The sequence below is a fragment of the Arvicanthis niloticus genome, chromosome 8 (genome assembly GCF_011762505.2).
Source record: "Arvicanthis niloticus isolate mArvNil1 chromosome 8, mArvNil1.pat.X, whole genome shotgun sequence".
Lineage (NCBI taxonomy): Eukaryota > Metazoa > Chordata > Mammalia > Rodentia > Muridae > Arvicanthis > Arvicanthis niloticus.
In genome coordinates, this window is record NC_047665.1 from 17,592,430 (window position 1) to 17,619,802 (window position 27,373).

The window sequence follows — 27,373 nt, forward strand, 5'->3', positions numbered from 1 at the left end:
GATAATGGTAGACACAGAATGTTCCCTTTAAGAACTGTCTAGCTCTTGTGCAGACTCAACATAGGTAGACACGGCTACTGTGAATTCACAAAGGCAATGGCTGTGCCATGTCAAGGGGACAGCCTTGCACAGCTCTTCTCCCAGCCCCCATCTTTCTTACACCCTTTCTTCTCACTCTTCCAAGATGGTCCCTGAGCCTTAGCGGGAGAGGGCTGATATATTGATGTCCTGTCTATGGTTGAGCAGGCACAGTTGCTTATTCTCAGCACTTTGAGCAAAATTAAGCCAGTTAGAATTCCAACATGCACGGGCTTGGGACTCCTTTGGCCTCACTCTTAGCTGAGGGGCCGTTGGCAGCTGATGGCTTCTGGGATAGGGAGTCATTTTTCTTTGCAAGGGTTGCAACTGGTAGGTTTTCTATTCTTCAGAGATGATTTACCCCCATGTGATATGGCTACCACAGACTCGGGTTTGTTTGACTTTTTTTGTTTTTTTTAAAGAGGGTTTAACTTTGGAAGAGAGATGTGCTGGGGCGTGAGGGAGACTGGGAAGAAGTAGGGACTGGGTATAATCAAGATACTTAATACGGGGCTGGAGAGATGGCTCAGTGGTTAAGGGCACTGACTGCTCTTCCAGACGTCCTGAGTTCACTTCCCAGCAACCACATGGTGGCTCACAACCATCTGTAATGGGATCCAATGCCCTCTTCTGCTGTGTCTGAAGACAGCAATAGTGTGCTCATATGCATAAAATAAATGAATCTTTAAAAAAAATTTTTTAAAAAGATATTTTGTATGTCTATGTATCTCTATCTATCTATGGAGAGAGACATATATGTGTTTATATGTCTATCATCTATCTATCTATCATCTATCTATTATCTATTTATCATCTATTTATACATATCTATAATGTTAAAATATAAACATTATTGAAAATTGTCTGGATAACCTGTTATTTTTTTTTTATTATTTCTTATGTGTATGGTTTCATTGCATATAAGAAATATTTTAAAACTCCCCCCCTTTCTTACATTTATAAGTTAAATTTTGTTTGATTGGAGAAATGTTTCACATTAATGTGTGTGTGTGTGTGTGTGTGTGTGTGAGTGTGTGTGAAGTTCTTTGTCCTTTAGATCCTTTAGATCACCTGGAATTTTGTTTTTTCAACTTTCATACCGCAGTAGAAATGTGACTACTCTCTACTCACCTGTGTGTCACCAGGGACACACATTCACTTCCTTCCTCTGTTGCCCGGAGTATTCTTCTGGGCTTTTGTCGTAGTGGCCTGCTTAGCCGCTTTCATGGCCCTACTCACTGAATGCTTCCGACATTTTTTCTCTGAGCTCAAAATTCACATTTTCTCAGGAAATAAGCACATGCTGTTTTCCTGTTTATTGATTATCTTACATACACATGCATAGATATCCATTTTCATTAGTTTTCTCTTATATAGATTGAAGTCTTTATTCATTTGTCTGAAATACTGGAATACAGTGCTCTTTTACTTCAGAAAAGTTTTCTTCAGTTATCTCTTTAACGGCTGCTTCTTCAGTATGCATTTCCCTGATGTCTTGAACCACAGATGCCTGTGTGCTGGCTTCCTCCTTTGTCTTCTCCTGCTTGATGCCTCTCCCCCACCCCACCCCCACCCCCCCACCCACCCCCACCCACCCCCCCCCGTGCATTTTAGAATCATTTCCCCAGTGGGTTTCTCACGTTGCTGAGCTGACTTCCCTCCTGGTTCCTGTTTCTTCCCTTCCCACTGGTCTTCATGTCAGGGACAGTCACACTCCTCACAACCGACCTTTGAACAAAACTTTTTACTAAAAGGTTACCGTGTGTGCTTTAGTCCACTTTCTCTTTAATTTAGCTTACCCGCATCATTAGCTGGAGTTCTCCGGTTTTTATATATTTATTTAAGGTCCACCTTTTGAAGTTGTCTTATGCACATTCTCATATTATCCATTATTTGTGTGAACTTTTATTGCCCTGCTCTAATTCGTGATCCTGTCAGTTGGCCTTTGTTCTCTTCCTCTGCTGTTTATGTCCGTCCACACCTGAGCTTCATTCTCCTTCAGTTTCCAAAATATGGATGGTATCCTCTAGTCCTAAGAACAGCCTCTTTTCTTGATTTCTTGGGAGTCCTTCTGTCACCAGACCCTTGCGTGTCCTCATGCTACCTGTTTGGGTGAGCCTCTGACTGAGTGACAAGAGAGTTTCCTTGGTATGGAATTCATTCCCAAATGATCTCTGTGTCTTCAGACAACCATTAGGCTATACTCAGCCTGGAGGCTTGGTTCTAAGACCAATGCCAGAGCCAACAGACAAACAAGCCCAGGAGGAAGCTGGAGTACTGGACCATCTCTGCCTTTCTCTGTTGTAGATGACTTTCAGTGGGTGATGGATGAGATCACCATACAAGGGAGAGTCTTCTGAGTCTGAATTTCTCCTGGATCCAGGCCTCTCTGCTTGCTGCCTGAGTAGCTGTGAATGGATTCCTTTGACACATGCCCCTACTATCTAAAAAGACATCCTTCATTCTACCCGATAGTCCCAGTACACAGGGTTGATTTTGACGCTTGAGCCACTCAAATGCTGGTGACCCAGTCTCCCTCTTGCTTCCCAAGCTGTCCCCCATTGCAGACCCCCACCCCTTCAGCCTGCACTTTTCCAGACTGAGATTACTCTAGTTATTCTCCTTCTTGAGATAGAGAGTCAAGTGTCACATTTCTGGTCTTGCCTTTTGTGTGATTATTTCTCTGGGTTCTGTAACAAAATAGCTCCACGTTAAAAATGTCTGTTCCCTACTCATATTCTTGTGGTTCTGAAGAATTCATAGAAGCTGCACTCAAAGCTCAGGGCTAGGCGTTCATAAAACACAACCGGAGAGATTTTCAGATTCACAAAACCATTGATACAATCCTCTTGAATAATGAACTCTCCCAGAACATTTAGCACAGAAAGTAGTCTGTAGAAGGTAAGCTCATGCCCGGATTGCCAGACACACAACTTTTATGCATGGAAGCCACACCTGTATCTCTGTGATGGTCCCCGGAATGCCATGCTATCTGGCCCAATTAGGTGCGGAAAACATACCAGGCAGCAGCAACCCACTCTGCCCGCAATAATGTTTACGATTCAAAGCGTGGCCTGAGCTGCCCTTTGCACTTTTCCTCATGGCCTTTGCAGCTGGGTTTTGGTTGTTCAGCAGATAATTGCTTCAGCCCAGAAGCTTCAGCAAATCTCACAGGCCCTTCTCTTACTGGGGATGGCAAGGATGCCAACAGATTTTTTTTTTTTTTAAGGAGACAAAGAACAATAGCATCACATGTCTTTGAGTAAGAGTGAACAAAACAACTCTCTTCACGTTGGAACACAATGCAGTCAAATGACAAAATAAGACGGAGGTCAAGTGCGCGCAGGCAGTGGGAGGGTCACAGGCTTAATGAACCTGGTCAAGGCGTATTCAGTGTCTTGTGTTTTCTTTTCTTGATGGTCGAGAGGCAGTTGTTGTCAATAAAAGTGACTGAGAAGAAGAAGGCTTGTATGAGCACCTGGTGTCCATTGCATGCTTGTGTAAGTTGGGGAGGGGCGCTGCTGACTGGAGTGCTTACTGGAAAGTCAAGAGACTGGAAAGTCAAGACTGGAAAGTCAAGAGAACAGAGGCAGGGCTGCCAGGATTGTGTAGAACCACCCTTGGTAGATATTCAGTTGGAATATGAGGTTAGTAGCTCTTGTTCTGCACATAGTAGTTTCAAATATTACTCTCTTGCCTTCTATCTAATGTAGACACTCCAAGCCAGGAGGGGTGAGGCCGGTCCTGTAATCCCAGCCCTTAGGAAGTGGAGGAAGGAGGATCAGAAGAGGAGTTTATCCTCAGATACATAGCAAGGTTTAGACCAGTCTAGATTCTATGAGACTCTATCTCAGAGTCTCAAAAAAAAAAAAAAATGCAAAATTTGAAATAAGAAGGGCTGGGACAGGTGACAGATGTAGATGGCAATAGTATTGCCATGGTTGAGGGGCTGTGTCTGCACACTAGGAGGCTATGAGCCTTTCAAGCCAATGCATGGATGATCCAGAAACAGGTGGTGTGAGCTGCATACCTGGGACTAACCAGGTGATCTAATATTTAGAGGCTAGATGTGACAACTGAGAGGAAAAAAAAGTCATTACAGACGAAGGGCATAGTTTGTACAAACAAGAGTACGCTTGTTTGAAGGTCTCCTTGTTCCCAACTGGTACACTACTGTACTTCAAGAGTTGGCTTCTGGCAGGTGAACATGGTTGCTGAGGTAGGAGGGCACAGTGGTAGGTGTTTGAGATGCTGGGTGGAAGTGAAGAGGCTCTGCTGACTGCTGTTAACTTCAGCACCGACATAGCTTTGATATTTGATCTTCAGTTCTAGGATCACAAGCCTGGGTCAATCATATGCAGATGTTTTACCATTGAGTGGCACCCTTAGCCTTTGGAGGGGGTCTAGGGCATAGCTTATATCAGATCCCCACTGCTGCCTGCCCATGCTCAGACCTGGGCAGAGGACCTTACGAGAAGTCCCCTTTACAAGTTTCTAGCCTAAGAGATTGAGTTTCCATGTCCTGTCCCACCATCCCTCCGCTCTTCCAGGTGGGGTTGTACTCCTGGTGCCAACCTGGAAAACCCTGGCAGAGACATGGGGATTTTAGCACTGGGTCCTCTGTTCCCCATGCCACCTCCTGCTGTGACCCAGAGAGACTCCTGGGGGAATGGAAGCAAGGCCATTATGAATTCTTTTTCTAAAGACTTAGGATGTGTTCATCTTGTGTGGGAGCAGGCAAGCACGTTCCATGGGGCATGTGGAGAGCAGAGAACTTGTGGGGATTGGTTTCTCCTTCTACTCCATGGGTTCCAAGTGGTCAAGCTCAGGTCGTTGGGGTTAATGATAAGCACCCTTGCCCACTGAGCCATCTTTCCAGGCTTACCTACCTTCAGTGAATCTTACCTCTAGGTCCCCACATTTCCCTTCCCCACCAAGCTGCCTCTTTATTCCTACTTAATACTCTGGCTACTCTACTCATTCTACCTCCTGGTTGGATGTTTATGGCCACATCCACACCTATGTCTTTAATGCCCCTCCCCACTCCCCCATGTTCCTCACCCTGCCTATCTAAACTTCAACCATAGCACATATATTTGATGTTTTAGAGGGGTGAGGCCTTTTGAGATAGGGCCTCACTCTAGCCCAGGCTGACTTGAAACTCACTATGTGATCCAGGCTGACACTGAACTCACATTAACCCTCTTCCTACTTGGGCTTGTGTAATGTCACCACTCCTTGTTCATTTATACTTGGTTTTTAAAATTCAACCTCTGAACGAAGCCTGGGTCAGCACTAGGTTTTTGCAAACTACCTCTCTTATGCTGGGCACTGAGGGAGCTGTGTGTTTCTCTACCTTCTTGGTCACCTGCTTACCTCAACACCTACGTTTGCTTATATAATATTCTTCTCTTATTTACCTGGTGGAGGATGGGGGTGGTGGGGGATGCCATCCATGATCAGGGGAATGTGTTTTCCACCATTCTCTGGCAGTCAGTGTTAATTAAGGCCTTGTATACTCTACCTAGGATCATTCACAGTTTTGACTTGAAAATCTGTAGCTGGCTCAGACTGGGTTCTGGGATGAATGGATGGCATCCTATCTGTACTGTTGAGCCATTCTTTGGCAAATGGGTTACAGGGAGGAGAGAGAAAGGAGAATGGCAGAGTTAGGCTTTTAGGTGGGATTTAGCAGTTGAACAATACTCAGAGCTGCCTGTAAGGGGCGCATGGCTTTGGGGTGGACCCAAGCTCTCAGGCCTTCCAGAACTGCTATAATAGGGTTGTCCCTCCTGAACTAGATTTGATGCTGGGGGTACAGAGCCTTAGCAGAAGTAGTCGGTCAATCCCCTCGGCTCCTGTGATTCCCTGCATTTGGGCTCTTCTTTGTCTCCCGAGAGTGGTCTTTAAGACGGCGTGGCCGGCCAGGATGTATCATTATCTCACAACTGGTGCACTGAGGACATCACACCGCATCCTCCCCTCTTCTAATTTGTAACTGAGTAACGCTCACTCAGGCACTGTCTGGAACATGAACCTGGTTGGCGATTTCAAAGTATTTCCTCCCTTTTGGCAGGCTTTAACATGCACCGAAACAGGCTTTTCGAAAGTAGAGAGCATGACTTTCCCTGTTTACCCATTCAGAACATCCACTGCTGCCTGATGCCAAAAAGGAGAGGAAAGGAAAGCTTTTGATGATTGCTTTAAAAATTAAAAGGTTTAAAAGTAGCTTTTTTTTTTTTTCTTTTTAAGGAGGCAAACAATGAGTGAAGTGTATTCCTAAGGAGACAATAGGGTGATTCAAGACTGTTAATGGCTTGGGAGGATGGGAAGGGTGGAGAGGAATTAGGAAAGGGAGACCTCAGGAGCTTTAGGGGGCCCCTTTGGGGAAAGAGAGAAGATCTCCACAGTAAACTTCACTTTCCCCTTTAGTCTGCATAAGACAGAGGGTGCTCATCTATCCCCTGGGGCCAAAATAGACCTGTGGGAGGCGTGTTGTACTTTGCTTACCCTGAGTACACTCAAGGCGTTTCTCTATGGGGGTAACAGGATCTTAATTCCCTTGGCATGGATTGGGAAAAGCTGTAAGATGTTGAAGAACCCCGAAATGCCTGAGGATTTGCTACTCACTGAACAGATTCCACCTGCCAAAAAAACCAACCAACCAAACAAACAAACAAAAACAAAACAAATTTTCTACTTGCATTGCCTGTGAGTTGCAAACAGGTAAGCATTAAGTAACTGGGCAGCTCTCTAGCTCTCTGGCTACATCCTGATCTGAGGTCAGAATGAGGATAGAGGGTGGTTTTTATCAGTGTTATTGGAATAGGAATGAGCCAGAAGTCTCAGGGAGTCCTATCCTATCATTGATCCTGTGCCCTATAGGCACATGTCTCTCGTATTGTGGAATCAGAAAAATTCTGGGTGAGTCTTTTGCTCTCTGTTCCTCCTTGGGGCAACATATTAACATCCTGCTTTAATATTAAGGTGGAGGGATTTTTACCCCTTTGTGATCTCACAACTACCCACGCTTTGTCATGATGCTTTAATCTTATCTCATCTGCCCTAGATATTTCAGCTTTCCAAATTGTATGCAGACTGCACAGAAAAGCAAATACAGAGGCCAATAGACCCCCAGTATAAGTCATTTCATAGGCAGCAAAGGCATGCTGCAGTCTCCTCATCTCACTTCATCCCTCAGAAGGATGGTTGCCATTTCGCTCTGATTGACATGTGCATTCAGGCTGGATGGAAGCTGTTTCCTGATTCATAGCTTAGAGGTGATTAAGCTTGTGAAGTACTTCAAGGCCATTACTCTCATTCATTTATTCCAGACAAACATTTGTTGTTGAATGAATAGTGACTTTGATTTAAAAACACCACCCAAGCATAAAACACTGGCAGCTTGCAGATAGCAATTTTTTGATTTGCGCCTCCTAAAGGAACCTTCATTAGCAAACTCTCATGAATCTTGAACCTCCAGGAGAATAATCCCTGCCTTTGTTGGAGTTTTAAATTTAGAATAATCAGACAATAGTGAGACATTCTGTTCAAAGCATTCCTTCTAGGCTACCCATTTATTATACCCACTCTTAAGAGGAGATGGATTTGATTAGTGAGGAACGTTCACTCGGGGGATTTTTTTTTTGCATAGCTAATACCAGGGAGACATTTTCTAAAAGTTGTGTCTGCTGCCTAATATTATTAGACAGGCAACTTTTAATTATCTGTGTTAATGTAGCGTAATCAGTGGCGTGTATACTCCAAGATCATTTCCTCTGGCATTGGGGAGCACTGTAGGATGCTTTGGGGTTTTGGGTGGTTTTGCTTAGATATGCAAATGACACTGCATTCTTTGTGGATGCAGTTCAGGCAGGCAGAATGGAGACAAGATAGGAAGGGTCAGCTGGCTTTCTAAAATGTGTCGCCGATAGCAGACAACTCATGTCATTCAGGGCTATGAGTGGAAGTGTATGTCGTTAGTATGTGTGCACATGCCTGTGTGTGATCATATATGTGGAGGCCAGAGGTCAACTTCAAGTAGCATCCCTCAGGACACCCTCCACTTACTTTCTCTCTCTCTCTCTCTCTCTCTCTCTCTCTCTCTCTCTCTCTCTCTCTCTCTTTCTTTGAGACAATGTCTCTATGTGGCCTGGAAACCTGCCACTTAGTCTAGGCTGGCTAACCTTCAAGCTGCCCCAGTGTTAGGGTTAAAAGAGTATTACCCCAGCTGGCACTAAAGACATTTTTTAAAGCATGGGCTCTGGAGATGGGATTCGGAACCTTATGCTTGCAAGGCAAGTATTTTACAAACTGGGTTATCTTTCTGGTCCTATTAATCTCAGTTATTGGTAGAAAATAACCATGATTCATTTACTAGAGTTTCATAAGAAAAAAAAAAACCCAACCAAATAAATCATATTTAAGATTTTCATGTATGACATGATATTCATTGTGAAGATTGTTTTGCTTTTGAGACAAGGTCTTAATCTGCATCTCCTAGTGCCCTTTAAACTCTCAGTGATCCCCTTGCCTCAGGAGGGAGGGATTACAGGCATGTGCTATCCTGCTCCACTAAAGTTTCCTAAAAGTAAATCTGTTTATTTACCACTCCAGTGACATTTAGCAATGAGCACTGTCATTTCAGTGATCCCCAAAATGTCCCCTCCCTGTGAAAAGTCACTGGGGAAGAAAAGGATCCAGATCTGGACATACTAATATTTATAAATAATGCCATCTTTCATTGTGACAGTTGTTTTTGTTTATTATTAAAAGATATCAGCTGCCCTTTACCAATTGGGCTTGTATGTTTGTATATGTGTATATGTATGTGTGTGTTTGTGTGTGTGTGTGTGGGCAAAGATTCACCCCAGGTGTTGTTCTCTGGAAGCTGTACAACTTGTATTTTGAGAAGGAGTCTCTCATTGGTTCCCAGGGCTTGCTGACTGGGCCAGCCTGGTTAGAGGCAAGCTCTCAGGATCTCTCTGCCACCCCAGCACATATGTGCCAGCATGTTCAGCTTTTTACACGGGTCCTGGAGATCAAACCTAGGCTCTTGTGATTACCTAGCAAGCAGGCTACCAACTGAGCTAGCCCTTTAGACCCTCGGCTTGTTTTTAGTGTAATAAATGGCCACAAGGAGCTTCACACAGAAGCCTTTCAGAGTTTTGAGTCTCCTTGGTGTCGGCACATATTTCTCTATCAACTAACCATGAGGGCTTTTCACCCCTGCGCTGATCCATGCTCTCTGTGCATCCTCCTGCTGAGTGATTGGTGAGACTGTCTGCTTAGCGCTGAATAGGCAATGGTGATTGGCTGTTGAAAGCTAAGGAAGCATGGGATGCTAATGTGTTACACACTGTTGGCTTCGAGATTGGATAGAACAGAGACAATCTTGTTAGGTGGGTGGACACCTCGGAATCTTTGGCTTCTGATTGGGCAGAGGTGCACGGTACCCTCATCATTGCCTTCTACTGGACTGCCCACCAGTCACCTGCTAGGCAGCTATTCCTTATCCCTCTCCTCTTCTGTCCCTGTGGCATGACTCTGCCTCGGCTGTGCTGAGACACCAGTATACCTCCTCTTCCTCACCTGCACAGCAAACAAGGGAGAGAAGGAGGGTGTGGCTCCAGAGTAGAGGCCAGTTTCTCTTCAGGACAACATTGCAGCTAAAAGGCATTTAGCAGAGCTTGTCCCACCTTGTTTGTGAACAGATATTATCACAAGGCCCCATTTTGCTGGCCATTTCAGGAAACCATCGGCCTTGTTTTCAGATCTGCTCTGAGTAGCTGGTTGAGAGAAGAGACACGCACACATGGATTTATTCTGTTTTATTATTTTATTTTGAGGCAGGTTCTCTAGGCCAGGCTACGTGGCCAAAAGATACCTGAACTTCCCAGGTGCTGGGATTCTTGCTGTGTGCCAGCCACCTTGCAGAGTTTTTATATGGTCCTGGGGATGGAACGCGGTTTCTTGCACACTAGACAAGCACTCTGGGCCATGGACTTCTATTTATATAATTGAACCCAGCTCAATGCTAACCTTCTCCACAGGCATCAATGTCTCATTTAATGACTAATGAACCTGAGAATCAAGCCAGCAAGCAGTTATCTCCGCTAAAGGAATGCATGTATTTATTTTGAATATTCGAGTGTTCCATTCTGAGGAACTGGAGGAGGGGTTATACTGAGAGAAGGAGATCAAGGGAGATAGAAGAAAAGGAGGAAGAAAAGAAAAGAAAGGAGTAGACAAGAAGGAGAGGAAAACAAAACGAAATGGCAGCCTCTAACTATGGAGGTCCAGGTAGCCCGAGTCATCATCGGAAGGTTGTCTTGTAAATATGCTACAGTGATCATCAATCGCTACAACCCGTGACGAGTGAGCTCCATGGCGTGTATTACTGTTCCTTCCTAGTTCAGCTGTTTTTATTCTGTCCTAGGCTTCTCAAAGTCTACGTCTAGCACAGCTTAGAACCTAGTGGCTTCTGTCTGCTGTTCCGGCCCAGAGACGTGCACCTCCCCACTTAGTCAAACTCAAAGCTGTGTTGGGAGCCCACATAGTTCCCGTGGGGGCCTTCTCTCCCACCTTGGATTTCACAATACTGGTAGCATTCAGGGAAATGCTTCCTCTTGTGTTGAGAACAGCTCTGTGCAGCTTGTTGGGGACCCGCAGTGGTCTCAAAGGTGGGAAGCGTTCTTTGAGCATGTAAGGTAATATTTTCCTGGATGGGTATTGCTGCCACAATAGTGCCTGGGGGGAAAAAAAAAATATGGGTGGCCCGCGCATGCGTGTATCTTCCCTTATAAAGCCTAAACAAATCTTCCTTCCACTTGGAGGTGCTTAGAAACCCCAGTTTGCTTCCCTTGCCTCTGGCAGAGAAGAACTTGAGAAGCTCTGCTTCTGCCATGCTGCTGTCCTAGAACGGTTGTGCTCTTCTGCTGTGGGCAAGGCTAATGGGGTAGGAAGTGGGATGTCATACAAGCATCTAGTCTGCCATCCCCCTCCCCTTATAGATGAGTGAAGGCGAGAGCGGCCAATCAGAGAGCACAGGCAGTTTGACGTCATCAAGACTTGGCTGGTTGGCCCAGCTTGTCTCAACAGCTCCCTTGCAAGAGTTTATAACAAATGCTTAGCTTTTTGGTGAGCAGGGCCGGCCTGTGGAAGACAGGGCCCTTGATGAAGAATTTTTAGGCTTGTATTGTCTTTGCGAAGAGATTCCCTGTTGCAAAGGCTGCTGGTGGGTTTGATACAGTCTCCAAAAGGTAATTGGGTGGGAAGTGGGTTCTGACCTCATATTCCATGAGTTCAGATGGGGAGGGAGGAAGCTAATTAATTAGCTGCTCATTAAGCACTTCAGCGAAACCCCGTAACTCTCCCCCAAAGACAGTCTAGTCACGGGATAACAAACCAACCTACTTACATATCATATCAGACAACAAAGTCACTTGTCAATGGATTTTTTAACTTGTGGAATATAGGTGTACTTAAACAGGGTCTTTCTACAACACTATTACAAGTCTCCTTTACAGTATGGCTATTTTAATGGTCTTGTTAGCTTGTCACCTGAAGTCACAGACCCCTTCTTCCGCCACATGTGTCCATGCACTAGTACCATACACTAAATCCCATCGTTTCTTTTGAGACAGGGCCTCATGTATCCCAGGCTGACCTCGACATTCTGTATAATCATGGATGAGCCTGATTTTCTCATCCTCCTCCCTCCCTCCTGTTTCCAGGTTCTTGGAAACCAGGTATATGTACCACCATGGCTATTATATGTGGTGCCGGAGATTAAATCCAGAGCTTGTATAAGCTAGGCAAAGCACTCTGCCAAATGTGTTACACCTGCCCCAGGGTGGCTTTTAAAATCACATTTTTAATAGAAATTAAACAAGGCAATTAAAGCTTCCCTCACCAGGAAGGACGAGCTCACCGAGTGATGCCTGCCTGGGCTCCAGCTTACTAGTCTATGAAGTGTGAACGAAGTAAAGGCTTGTGGTCCAGTGAGATGGCTCAGCAGATGAAGGTGTCTGTAACCCAAGCATGGCTTCTAACATTAGATTCCAGCAACCCATGTAGGGGACAGAGAGAACTAACTGCCTCAAATAGTCCTCTGTATTCCACACCTAGGCACGTGAGGTAAGCAAATAAACAAATGAATGGAATACATAAGTAAATACATTTTAAACAACCACAAAAATAAGATCTCCCTGAATGTAACACAATCTGGGGCCTACACAGAGGTGACTTCATTGGCAATTGCCAAGAAACCCCAAACAGACAACGTAAAAGCATTTCATACCATAACTTGCTTTTCTTAGTTTCTCTCAACACCCAGTTTTCCAGAAATATCCTCTGTTCCAGCAAAGTCATTAATTAGCCATTTCTCCCCTTACCATGATACTGTGATTCAGACGTTTCCTGTCAGATTAGGGCTTCAGTCAAAAGGAGACCAGGATGCAGAAGGGGACTCAGAACCACAAGGCAGACTACTTAACAGGGGAGGAAGGACCATGAGATGATTTATGTTGGTTAGTGCTGATGGTGACCAGTGACCATCAGTGCATCTTGTCTTGCTAAACCTTTATCTGCTACCTCTGACTCAGACCCAGCCAGGCCTACCACATACCTGGAGGAGCCCTGTAAAAGTAGCCCACTTCAGGGGGCCTCTCCTTAAACCAGCATCAAAGGCTTAGGAGCCTTACCTTCTGACTTTGGTCTTATGCAGAGGGAAGATTTTTCCCATGAAGCCTGTGCCCAGCAAAACATAATTACAAGATCTTTAATTTCGCATTTCTAAAATAAAACCAAAAGTGTTTTTTCTCATCTAATCTGGCCCACTGTTTAGCTCCTCTCTAATAATGAAAACATAAAGAGGTGCCTCAATTTTTATCATTTCATTTTTATTATTATATAATATAATACCTAATACAAATATATTATATAATATATATATATATATATATATATATATATATATATATATATATATGCTCAGTGGACAGTGTTGACCCTAGAACCTCCTTGTGTCTTAGAACATTCTTTTTATTTACTTTGTTACTTGTTTATTTGTTTTGGTTTAGTTTGATGGCTATTGAGATAGCATCCCATATAGCCCAGGTTTTCCTGGAACCTATGTTGTAACTTAAAATATCCTTACACCTCTGATCTCTCTGCCTCTACATTTTGTGTGCTGGGATTCCACACCCGAACCACCTATTGGAATGTCCTTTGGCACCACCTTAAGAACTGAATGACTGAGAAACAAAGCCATGTGGGACCTTCAAAATCTTTACTCTCACTCCAATCCAAATCACTAGCTAATGTCACTTACCTATTCTGGCAAGTAACCCACTCAACAGTGGTGAATGACATGTAAACTCATTACTGTGAGAAAGAGGCATAGCATGTGCTCAAAACTTCCCCTCAGCAAACAAATCCACCAGCTGCAGATGGGGCCCATCTTTCTGATTCTGAAATGACTGGTCAGTTTAAAAACATAAGCAGCTTACCGCCAGGAGGAATGAAAATTGATGTATTCATTTTGGAAACTACTCTGATGCTATCGTAGAATAGTGTATGTTCACATACTCCCAGGCTGAACCCCAGAGAACTGTGTGCTTGTGTGTACTGCTTCCAATAGACATAGTGTGTTTCTAACAGGGGGAAAAAATTGAAGCTGAAAAAAATTGTGAAAGTCCATCAATAGTATATATATATATATATATATATATATATATATATATATATATATATTACACACACACACACACACATATTTTCACACTGCGAAACTGTTAAAAGAAACTGACATGAGTTAAATTTAACAAAGTTTACTTAAGCGCAGAAAAAAGGTTCTAGAACCGGGCAGCATTCCAGAACAAAGACGGGTTGGAAGGCTCCACCCTACCACATTTACAGGTTATATTAATAGCCTAAGAAAAGGAAGTGACAGGCAAACAGGAGGTGATTGGCTCTAGTTGCCATTGGCCTTATGTAGATATGGTCTGATCAGTTGGCAGCCTATGATTGGCCAAATCTTGACTCTTGTGATTGATTGGCTGAGCCTTAGATGCTCCACTCTTAGAATAGATTATAACTTGTTTATATATCAACTTAGGGATACAGTTGTACCACGTGCAAAAGCTGTGTTGGGCCACATTTTACCACCCTAGTGCAAAGCCAAGTTTAAGCCAAGCTGATTCAGTTTAGTGACACAATGGAATCCTATAGAATCAAAGTGAGCAAACTAAAGTTACTCGAAAACAAACTTGGTAAATCTCAACAAAAACGTAGTAGGGATCTAGCTATCAGAGACTGCATGTAGCACGATGGAACTACTCACTGTATTTTAGGATCTGTATCCCTCAGTCGGTAGGGTTCTTGCCTAGCTTTCTTGAAGCCCTATAATCCATATAGGCTGGTGTATGTCAATGATCTCAGCACGCAGAATGTAGAGCTTAGAGAATGATTACGTAGAGGAACATTAATGCAGTAAGTTAGGGATCAGCCTGAGCTACAGGAGAACCTGTATTTATTTAAAACAAACAACAACAAAAAAAAACCCTAAAATCATATCCTGCAATAAATGGGATGAGTCCCCAGCTGGGCAGTAAAGTCTCTGTCAATCCTTTGTGCTGAACTTCAAAGGTGATATATTTGTTATAGACATTCTTTGTCAGGCTTCAAGTTTTCTACAGGACAAATATTTTTAAAGCTCTAGAGTAAGTCAGAATTTTCCCTGTGTTTTTTGTCTATTGCGTTTAATAGTCCCTTGTGTGCATGCATATATGGGTGTGCACGTGTTTGGGTGCACATGCGTGCATGAGCCTGCGGAGGAAAGAGATCAAACTCCGGTGTTGTCCTTTAGGACCCACCAACCTTGCTCTCTGAGAAAGGGTCCGTGGTTAGTTGAGCACCAGCCAAGGGATCTGCTGGGCTCTGCCTCCCCTGCGCTGAGATTATGATCATGTACCATGCCAGATGGTTTCTGAGGGTGGGACTTAAGACTTCTTGTAACTGCACAGCAAGTACTTTATCAACGAAGCAGTCTTCCTGGCCCTCATCATTTTCTGTTCATAGGCAGTATCTGGAGATCACACAGGAGCAGGTAGGAGCTCTGATCTCACAGTGAAGTCCCCAGGTTCATTGCTGGGAAGAGGCCATAGAAAAAGGCCGACACCGGGAGCTCTGTGGAGTGGGTTGCATAGGACAGCCACACTGCCTTTATTCCTGCTTAAAGCCTTAGGAAATCTTGCAGTGTGGATGAAAGAGAATCCACCAGAGCAGGCTCTGTGACCTCTCAGAAAAATCTGTATTTATTGTCCCAATAGTGACTGATGCTTCCGAGGTGGGTCATTTGCCAAAGATGTTATTATGAAAAGGTTTTTCCTTGGCAGCTCACAGTTCCTTTTTTGAGCAACATGTAGCTTTTGGAACCAGTGAGGCAGGAGTTAGCATGTACACAGTGATATCACAGGTACACAGGCAGGCGGATTGTCACAGCCTCGACACTTTAGTCTCAGACAAATTCAAGGTGGGTAAGAACTCAGGGTATGTGGGAATGAGGGTTACAATCAAACAGGAGATGGAGGCCGGTGCAGGAGGTGCTGCCTGCCTGAAATGCAGATCAGCATCTGAAGAGAGGGCCAGCAGTGGATTGGTGTCCCACACTCACCTGGCCTGCCAGGTCACAGCAATCTATAGTTCTGGTCTCAGGGCATTCAGTGCCTTCTTCTGGCTTCTCCAGGCACTGCACACATACATACACACACACACACACACACACACACACACACACACACACACACACTGCATATAAATGCAGGCAAAAACACTCATCATAAAATAAAAATAAATCAACCTTTTAAAAGGGAAGAATTTTAATCCAAAAGTTTCAGTTCACCTGGTAGCTTCTGAGACCGAGCTAACAACCTTGTATTTGATTCCCCAAAATATCCGAATTAAGGCAGGAGAAAAGTTATCTATTAATTTAATCTGTTTTATTTTAGAAATTATTTTAATTTAAAAATTATAACGTGTGTGCATGAGTGTGTATGTGTATGAGTTTGTACAGGTGTGGGCAGACATGTGTGAGTGCATGTATGTGTATACATGCAGGTGTGTTTGTTGGGGGAGTGTTTATCTTTTTGGTGACATCAGATTATGTTAATTAGGGTCACCAAGCTGCCTAACCACCAGTCTTGGTTATATATTCACAGGTTCAGGCCTCTTACACTGAGTTTCTCTACTGCCACCCTTTCTACTCAAGCAAAATCTTCAAGAAAAGCTCTCCCACGAAAGAAGCGGCTGCTTGCAGCTTTACACTGTGATGAAGGCAAATGGTACAGGTGAGCAGATCTAAAGCCTGTACCACCTGAAAATCCTGAGACAGTAGTGGGGGCTCATCAGTAGCTCTTCACTAAGATGTACATGTGTATGCATGCTAATACATGAACATGCATGTACACTCACATATATACACACATGTATATAAACATAGGCACACATACATACAGGAACAGTATATATATATATATCTATATTTCTAAATACTATCCCTCTACTTATTTTTCTGGAGTCTGTTAATGAAAGAGAACTGTTACTTTTATGCACACACACACACACATATGTGGTGTACATGCTTGTGTATAGGCATACTCACATGTATGTGAGTTCAAATGTTTCTGTGCATGTAGAGCCCAAAGCTTGACATCGGAGGTCTCTTCCAATCACCTTCACCTTCACCTGTACATGGAGGTAGCATCTCTTGACTGAACCCAGAGCTAATAGGACTGGTGTAGTCAGCCAGCTTGCTCAGGGGAACCTCTGTCTGTGCCTTCAGCTGGAATTACAAGTGGGTCACCCTACCCGTCTGCTTTTTATGTGGCTTCAGGGGTTTGAACTCTGATCCTTTATCCTTGCATTAAAAAGTGTCAGACTGCAGAGAGTACAATATGATCTATAGGCTCGTCTAATGTGTGTTTCTCTTGACAATCAGAATCTTTCAATAGCAAAGTATTTTTACCATGTAACTTCCTCTGATTATAGTAATTTGCCAACAAGCAGACATTATTTTACTTGACCTTGTTCATCTGGAATTGAATTTGTATGTGTATGTATGTGTGTGTATGTGTGCATACACATACACACACACTGAGTGTATATATACACTCAGAAAACTCTTGTAACTATAGTAGCTCCTATTATTAATGGCTTCCTTGAGACAATTTCCTATTGGTAAACTGCTGAATGAGAGAGCTTTCAGATTTAAAGAGTTTCAATACATGTTTCTGAATGACTTTCCAACCAAACAGTAGCAGGTTCTGTTTTCAGAAGACACACAGAAACAGTTTTCTATTCCCAAAGTCCTGGATGCCGAGAGTTCTGGATGCTGAAAAGGTGTTTGCTTTTTTTTCCCTGATGGTGAGAAACGGTCTGTGTATGTCCGTGTGTGCTGTGTGAGGGGACACGTGTGCATGCAGAGGAAAGGATTTGCTTGCAGATCATGCTGTGTTTTAGAACCTGCCTTCTGTAGACAGAAGCACACTGAAAACTTGCCAGATTTGGACATTTGAGAAATAATACTAAATCAAGGAGGAGTGTGAGAGCCCTGGGGAGCTCTGAGATCTTTCTTTCCAGCCAAGTATTTTTAGACAATTGTGAAATCACTGAACAGCCAGCATTTTCCAGTGAAAAGTGGAGTTTTTTTCACTGCTTGAAAAAGAATAAGGAGGTATTCCATAATCAGCCTTCAGGAGAAGCAATCTGAAGTTGGACTTCTCATTATTAAGAATGTTCTTGTGTCTATGACTATCTAGCATGTGTACGTATGCTGTGCCCAGGATCAGAACATTGGCTGCCATATAGGACATAGAGGCTACTGATCCCTGAGATTACTACAGGGTCCCTGCTCTTTTCTCAGGGATGGTTTTTCTAAAGTTTGCATTTGTGAAATGCAGATAAAAATAGTGCCTGTTGCATGAGGTGATGCTTCATGTGACTGTGTGTGGCAAGTTTAGTCTCATTAAAGTCTCATGTTGATAGAACAGTTATTGACACTAAAGAATGATTGGCTATGTGTTAGGTATGGAAGTGCACACCTATGATGCCAGGAGCAGGAGCAGGAGGTTCAGGAATTCAAGGTCAGCTTGCCTCACTTAAGACCATGTCTCAAGAGAGCAGAGGAGAAAACAACCACAGAAAAGAAAGTGGGGGCAGGTTAGGTTGGCTCAGCAGTTAAGAACACTTGTTCTACTGCCCTGAGGACCAGAGTTTAGATCCCAGCATCCATATAATAAACCAGGCGTTCTGGGAAATGCCCATAGTTTCAGCTCTGAGGGTGGTGGGGTGAGGCAGAATTTCAAGTCAAGAAGATGCAAACCTCAGATTTAGGGAGAGACGCTGCCTCAAAGGAGTGTATGGAGAGTGATAGATGATACCTGATATCTCTGGCTGGCCTCTGTGGGCACATACCCACACTTAACCTCTATATATGTGTATACTACAGTCACACACACACACACACACACACACACACACACACACAAATAAGTCCTTTAAAAGAAAAAGGACCATGATAAGAGCTAACAACACTATACTATAGTGCTTACAACAGTGGAAATCTGCCTTATGCAATTATGGTTTTCCATCTTCCTCTTCTGCCTCTGGTTCATTCCCCAGTGTCTGAAGGAATTTCATGGTTTATTATTATTAGCATGCTCCAAGTCAATGCTGTCCAGGAGAGACTGTCTACTGAACATCTGTACGGAAGAGATCCATTTTCTCCCAGGGCTTAAGATTGCTACTCTATTAGCTGGCTTGAGCACCCAAGTATCAATCTGGCCAGGCTGCCTTGGACCAACCTGTGTAATAGCTTCTCATTCCTACCCAGGTTGCCTTGCCATGGTACAGAAAGTGACTCAGGCCTGGAAGGTGTCAGGTCTTTTGTGAACCCACAGCAGGGGTCCCTCATCTTCTGGAGCCATGTGTAAGCTGATTCACTTGGCTCGTCTCCTCCTAAACAAGCTTCATTTTATGAACTGAATGAATGGAAAGATATGGGGAAGAACTTCCTCCTCCTTGGTTCATGACTGTGTGCACTCTAGCCTACAGCCGCACAGGGGGAAGCTAAATGAACAGCAGAGATGGCTCAGCGGCTAAGAGCACTGGCTGCTCTTCAGAGGACCTGGGTTCAATTCCCAGCAACCACATGGTAGCTCACAACAATGTAACTCCTGTCCCAGGAGATCTTACACCCCCTTCTGGCTTCTGAGGGCACTGCACACACTTAGTATACAACCGTAAACATGCAAACAAAACACTCATACACATAAGATTAAAATACGAAAAATCTCAAACAAACAAAGGATAGAGGTGGAGATGGGGTAAGCTTGGCTGTGACTCCCTCCCCCCTTTGACCACATATTAATAACAAAAAATGGGAGGAAGACAGCCCAAAGTAATTTCTCATCAACTACAACAAACACAGGGCCACTTGGATGACTTCAGCTGCTGCCTTCCACTGACCCTTCTATGGCTGGTTTGTGTCTGTTTGTACTGTATTCACTGGGGCCCTAATTTTCAGTCTCATTCACATAGTTTTGTACTTAGCAGAAGAGAAACATTTAAATCCCCAATTAAGGCATTTTAGCTGAAGGCTGTCTCTTTAATGGTCATAAGTGAATTTCTCTTAGGTAATAGTGAGACTGCATAAGAAGACAGAACATGTATTTTAGGCAAGTGTGTATGTTGGGCTTAAAGGAATTATGAAATTCATGGGAGAGAGGACAAAACAGAACGTGCCTTGACAACTATACATTAAACAGAGAGTTTTCTGTGCTCTACCAGATTCAGATGAGACACTTCGTGCATGTAGGTAGGAAGTTCTGCATGGAGCTGCTGTACGGATGGTAATGATGGCACCATATGGAACATGTAGTGTTTGGATAGCACCTAGTCTCCTCATTGTCACCAAACAAGAAGAAAGGAGCCTTTAGTTATGACTTCTGGGCTGCTATGCAGAAGTGCAGGCATGGTATTTGCCCAAAGTTTACCAGAAGCTGATCCTCCAGGGAGTCGGGGGAACAGGCACTGGTATCTCTGTCTAATGCTGTGGTAATTCAGAGCTGAGATCGATCCTGCAGGTTTTTGCTGTTCTCTGTTCGTTTGGTATGGCGATGTAAACCATTTTCTCCCATAGCCACATAGACGAGCATCTTTGAAATCTAATCCTCAAAGTCCCCTATGGAACTTAGAGCACCCTAGGGTGTGGCCAGTGCGGAATGAAGCTATGACTTTTGGATTGTGTGAAGTGAGGCCCATGTCTTCCTGTTGGAGTCTCATGCAGTCATTCAACACACATTCATTATTTGACAGATTTGTGTATATGGTGTTAAGCATTGTAAACGTGGAAGTGATCAGGGTAGACATGGGCAGGCCCTAATGGAGCCGTCCAAACTTAGGTTGATACTATTGAAAGCACAGAGAGTGGCTGGAGTAAACAGGGAGACCAATTGGACTGTTGAAAGGGGGAGCCTGGGATGAGACTGAAGAAGGACCTGTGGGTGAGGAAGGTAGGAAGCAGAAACAACCAGAGTAGATGGACACTGGAGATGGATGGAGGGCTGTTGGCAACAACTCCAAACTGGAAAATGATAAAGACAGGCACAGGAGTGTATATGAACATTCTCTCCCATGGACCCATCTGGGTCATGCGTGATGTGCACTTACCCATCTCTCAATGGAAGTGATTTAAGCAGAACACCTCTCTCACAATTTGCCAGTCTCTGAGAGACTGGGCAGTGAATCTTCTGCTTCCTGTTGAATATATACCACGTTAAAAGCATAGATGCCATCCCTGCATCTGTCTTGGTGTATGCTAATACCCTAGAATTCCTCATCATCACAGGAGATGCTTCAAGGTACACATTTGAAAATGTGAATAGTTCTAAAGCAAATGAATACTAAGTTTTTCCATACATGCATATGCATGACAAAAGTTTTCTTTAAATTATGCACAATAATACTGAAAATATAAGTTATGACAATAGGTTGTGATAAACCGGTGCTTTGGGGCTTCAATTAAGTAAAATAAGACTCTTCAACATAAGCAACTGCAAAACCATAGCCGTGAAACTGAAAACCAAGATGTCTGCTGAGCAACTAACAGGAGGGTAGCAATTACCATGTGTACACACAAAACAAAGGGATGATGCATGTCTCAAGTAGGAATGGGTAGGACAGCATGAGATTTCAGGATGCTGTTCAGAATCTGTCAGTTATATGTTTCTAGAATTTTCTTTTTTAGTATTTTCAAATCAGCGCTAACCTGGGCAACTAAAACAATGGAAAATAAACCTTTAAATAGTTGGAGACTGATTTAATTTCTGTCTTTAACAGTGAAGACTTGAGGTGATTGCTTCACAGGGATGCATTTATTTTACTCTTTTATGAGCTACAGCTGTGTGTGTGTGTGTGTGTGTGTGTGTGTGTGTGTGTGTATGTGTGATGCCTCTCCCTCTCTCTCCCTCTCTCTCACACACAGAGAAAGAGACAGAGAAAGAGACAGACAGATAGACAGACAGAGAGAGAGAGAGAGAAAGAGAGAGAGAGAGAGAGAGAGAGAGAGAGAGAGAGAGAGAGAGTAGGTAGATATATGTGACTAATTAACAAAGTTTCCAGATCAAAGCGAGTTGTCTCATCTTGGACATTCTAATATTGATGTCCTTCTCAGCATTTATGGGCTTATGGTTCTTCTTTCCAACTTCCCTACATCCCTGGATGCTTGTAACAGTCTTTTATGCAGTTATATCCACTCAAAGATTCCTCTCCTTTGGCCTTTAATGGATGTTAAGTAAATGCTATGCTTTTTGTTGGGGATTCACTATCATTGATGGACATGTTTTTACTATCATTTGTCCTCAATGACTGTTCTAATGGGTTGTAAGCATCCAGCATAAAATATGAACTGCCATGTTTTGTTCTCTTTTTTGAGAAGCCCAGTCTAGCTGTACATTCCACTAGTAGATCTACACATCGCAGGCAAGAATGGGAGTGCACATCACACACACACATACACATAGAGACACACTCACACACAGACACACACATATAGAAACACACACACAGAAACACACTCACACACAGAGACACATACACAGACACACTCACACATACAGACACACACACAGAGACACATACACAGACACACTCACACATACAGACACACACACAGAGACACACACATACACAGACACACACAGACATATACACAGACACATACATAGACACACACATACACACACAGACAGACACAGACACACATATAGATACACACAGAGATATATCCACACACAGACACACACACAGAGACACAGACACAGAGATACACAGACACATACAGACACATACATAGACACACATGCACTCACATACATACCCAGACACACACACAGATACACACTCACATACACACTCAGACATACACTCACATACAGACATACACTCACATACATACACAGACACACATAGACACACACATACAGTGCATTCTGGAACACAGGCCTATGTTTTCACTTAGATTTATAATGCATATTTCTCAGCGAAGGAGACCATTTTGTTATTTATTTAATATTTAAAATAAAGATTTCCCTCAATTTTATCCTTCATCATAAACATGTTCTCCCATTTTGACGCCATGCCTTTCAATCTGGAGGTAGCATCCATAATTCATACCCTGCTTGTGAGAAGGCATCATTTTGAGACACTTAGTGCTGTTTTTTTGTGGCAAAAGGAAAAACATGTATGGTCAAGAGCTTTAGGAGTACACAGTATTTTATGTCGACATAGCTTTTTAAGGCTGTTTTGGAGCACATTAGAATTTCTAAAATGATTTCCCAACCTTCCTTATGAAGCATTTTATTCTTAATAAGTTTTATAAATAACGTGACTTACGGTGTTAGTGTGAAGACATTCCCATAGCTTGGAGATGATACAATGGACTATTCTGGTATCTGGTGGGGAAAAAATTACAAAAGGTTTGATTCTAGAGCTCACCATTGTGTGTCCACACAGGAACCTTTAATACTCTAGAGATCTCACCCCAGCCCACTGGGGATGCTCGTGATGCTGGAAACGGCCTATCCCAAGTGGGAGCAAACACGGGAAGTGGAGGCATAATTAACATGGCACAAGCTTTGGTCTTTTTCAAGATAATGTCTCCTCTTTTTCTTAGAGGCTGTCAAGTAAGATGAGACATTTAATGCAATCTCTAGGATCTGGAGAGGATTCTAGCTTTTGATGCTCTAGTAGAAATGGAAGGAAGCAACGTGCAGAAGAGGTAAGCCCTCTCTCTGAACTCAGGACCTGCCTCACCAGTATCATTTACCCCTTTCCTGTAGTCTGTGTCCTTTATGAAGTGTTCATTTGTTGAAACTTTTATAAGATTTAGAAAAAAAGTGTAAAAAGCATCTTGGGGACCAGTGTGGTGGCATGGTAGCATTGGGGAGGATGAGGCATCGGGATTACCAAGGGTTTAGGGTCAGCCTGGGCTACACAGTGAACCTGCACTATCCTGGGCTACACTATGAAAGCCTATCTCAATTAAACACAAAAACCAAAAATGAAATAAAAATGGGCGAGTGTGCATAGAGTATGGTTTGGAGTTAGTAAGAAGCGTGTTTGTACCACATAGTGTGTCATCTAGGCTTCAGTGAGGACTGTATTGTTGGGATTTATTTGCATTTTCAATCAATAGTTTGTGGAAACTTGGGATGTGCTTTTTATGGTTTTGGAGTTATATCCTGTCCCTCATCTTTTCAGAAATTTTTTTTTTATTATTCTTGTCCTTTCTGTCCCTTCACAGTGGAGGAAGCAAGTCATACTTTGCTCTCTTCAGAGTGGCAGTTTTAGCCAGCCCAGCACATGGCTGATGCTTCTTCAACACTGGTTGCTACTACTTTTGCTGTGCCCTTTCCCCCTTTTCCTTTCCCTTTCTGTTTCCTAGTGTTAACTGGGTTGAGTATCTAAAACAAGTAAATAGAACTGAAGGAAGCACAGTTGCCTTGCTGGCGTCCGTTCTTTTAAAGCTGGGGCTAAATTTGGCCTCACCGTCAGAGATGCAGTCTTCCCCTGCATGTGTCTGTGGAAGAACCCACGATCAAGTGGATCGCCCTTGGACTTGTGAACCAGGAGAGCTTTTGACAGGGTGTTCAGTGATGTTGTGCCTCTGAGTGCCCATCTGGAACATGAGTAGGTTTACCCTCTGAGGCTTCCACCACTTCTAAAAATAAAAAAAAAAAATGTCACCTTAAATCCTTGGTGCTTTGAGACTTTGAAGTCCCTGTAGAAAATATGTATGAAAAGCCACAGCCTCTGTTTATCCAGTCCTGTTAAGTTTTAGTGGCTTTTTTGGTTTGTGTCCTCTTTTGTGCTCAGGTGGAGCTAACGACCTCCCTACCCCTCTGGAGATGTTGGTAAAACAAGATCAAAGGAAAGGAGGTAGTCACGGAGAGGCAAAGCCCTTCCAGATGCTTAACCCCTTCCGCTGATCTCCAGGTGGAGCAGAGGGACCATCACTTCACGTCGCTTGGCTTTGAGATGGAGCCATCTCTGGAGCGAAATCTGGCAGCTGTGTCACAGTCAAACTGCAGGGCTGATATGGCAGTTTGGGGAGAAGGGGTGAGACGGAAATAGCGGATTTCAAAATAATCCAATTACAACAGCAGGCAGCGTGCAGTTAGGCAACAAGAAGGCAAGAAGATCTGCCCCAGAGCCCGACTATACACTGTTGATGGAGTGCACACTCGAGACGCACACCTCTATACCCTGTCTACCACACACACACACACACATACACACACATACACACATACACACATACACACATACACACACATACATACATACACACACATGCACACACATATACACACCCACATACATACATATACACACACATACATACACACACACACACACACACACACACACACACACACACACATACACACACACACACACACACACACACACACACACACACATACACACACACATACACACACACACACACACACACACACACACACACACACACGCCAACCCATGTTACATCTAGAAAAACAGCCCAATCCCAACACATCTGAGCAGGAGGCTCACATGTCTTGTTGAGATGCCATCCGGGGCTTTTCTCTCTTTCCAGTGGTCTAATATCAGACTGTGTTGTTGTACACAGAGATCTACTTTTCAAAACATGTGTGCATACACGTGCAGTCATATGCATGTCCATGATTACATATGTGTTTCTGAGTGTGAGCACATGGATGCCACTGAGTATGAGTAGAGGACAGGGTATTGTTCCTCACCTTAGATCATGTTGGTGACAGGACATGTTGCTCAGACAAGATGATCTGTGAGCCTCTGTGTCTTTTCCTGTTTCTGTCTCCCATGTCACCTCAGGAACACTGGCATTGCAGATGTGCACCACACCAGGTTTTATGTGGCTTGGGTGATCTGAACTCAGGCTCCCACACTCATGAGACCTCTCTAGTCCTAGGTCTGTTATTTTAAAGACCCTCCCCCGACTTCACCCCTGTGCAGGAGAATGTCACAGGTATGTCCTCATTATCACTAAGCTGAAGGGAGCATGTTGGGGTTGCCTCTGCAGGGACAAAAACTCTTATCTGAATCCACGGATCTTGATAATAACAATGGCAGGGAAAGAAGTTTCTAGAAAAATGCCCTATGACTGGGGGTGCTGCTCAGTGGAATTTCACAAACAAGATGCCCTGTGTCCAACCCCAGCTCCCCCACACTGCAGTGTACAACTGCAGTCAAGTACTTGTGGTTGTGTGAAGACGGAACCAGTTAGAGTTTCTGCAATGCATGTGCTGGTTGTAATAAGTACCAGAACAGGGACATAGACTTTGTGGATTAAAGGAGAAGTACTGAGTGTTGAACACAGCGGGGGGGGGGGGGAGGAGTATGTTTGAGGAGAGAGGGAGGGAGAAATGAACAGACTCTCAGAGACAGGACCTACATTTTCTCAAAGGGAGATTCTAGCAAACAGTGTTCGCAAATGCTAACAAGCTTCCCCGTGTGTTAGCTAACCTGGAAAGGGAACATTAGAATAGAATTCAGGAATAGGAGGTTTTATTTGATTTAGAACCATATCTTTAGGTAATGAGCAAGGTTCACATAAAATTATAAATATGGTTCTATCATAAAATGGGAAAAACTGAATTCAAGAAAAATGGCAGGAGATGCAGGCAGTGGGAAACAAATGACGTTTGGCATCAGAAATTCTGGCTTCAGATTCTAGATCTAAGGACTGAGACTGTAACTTAGTGGGAGAAGACTTGCCTTGGCCCTTAGATTTAATCCAACATTGCCAAAATAACCATGATAATAGTAATACTTTTACTTCTGTAATTTGTTAGCCCTGTGACATTAGGGTAGTCAACTAAAATCTGAGAAGGTTTTATTTTTTTTCTTCTGTTGATCTTAAAATAGATGTAATTATCATATCTATCTCGGGGTGTTGAGATGATTAAACAACATAATATATTCAGATATATTTTGTGAATTAAAGAGGCTGGTGTTTATGATAGTTCTAGAAACCTGTCTTGATTTTATGGTAAGGAGTAAGGCTTGGGAATTTACAGACAGGAGCAGTGTACAGAGTCATCCACACAGAAAAAAAAAAAAAAAGCCTATCCCATAAAAATTATAAGATATGCACAAACTACTACCTTTTCTGCTCCTTATTTTCCTGGCTCAGAAGTTGTATGTTTATAGAGTTTTTCTGAAGCATTCTGGCAAGCTGCAGAGTTTGTTGACCACCCTCCACTGAGCTTTAGGAGACATTACTCGAGAGTAAATACTGTCTGTGAGCACACCACCATGAACAGACTAAAGAGAAGTCTTCCTTCATTTAGTAATCCTAACTTGGGAAGATACCGACAGAGGAGCAAGGAATGAGATAGTCCCCAATGAGACTCTGAGCCATGCAGGAAGGCAGGGAGGAAAGCAACCTCCCCAAGTGTGTGGCCGTTATGGTCCCTTCATGCCTCAAGCTGTCTAGCTTCTGCCCCCTAGTCACAGACTCTACCAAGTGTCTGCTTGTGTTTCATTTTCCCAAGATTTTCATCTTAATCTCCTGAAGAACCCAAGGAGAGGAAGTCAACTGGATTATCTGTGCCTTGTACATATTTGTATGCAAGGGTGGGTGGAACACATTCTATTTATAGACGGGGACCTAATGGGAAGCTGGAGCTGTGTGCTCAGGAGTGTATCT

General features: G+C 43.4%; 1 protein-coding gene across 18 annotated transcripts in view; it reads left to right on the forward strand.

Annotated features, from left to right (window-relative positions):
• Atxn1 (ataxin 1) overlaps positions 1-27,373 on the forward strand; it is a 410,394-nt gene that overhangs the window by 149,051 nt on the left and 233,970 nt on the right. For 14 of the 18 annotated variants that reach the window (XM_076939095.1, XM_076939097.1, XM_034510061.2 and 11 more), the window contains one exon: positions 16,299-16,427. The exons of the other annotated variants lie outside the window; for them this stretch is intronic. The gene's annotated coding sequence lies outside the window, so the exon portion shown is untranslated. The remainder of the gene's footprint in view (positions 1-16,298; positions 16,428-27,373) is intronic. 18 annotated transcript variants of the gene reach the window in all.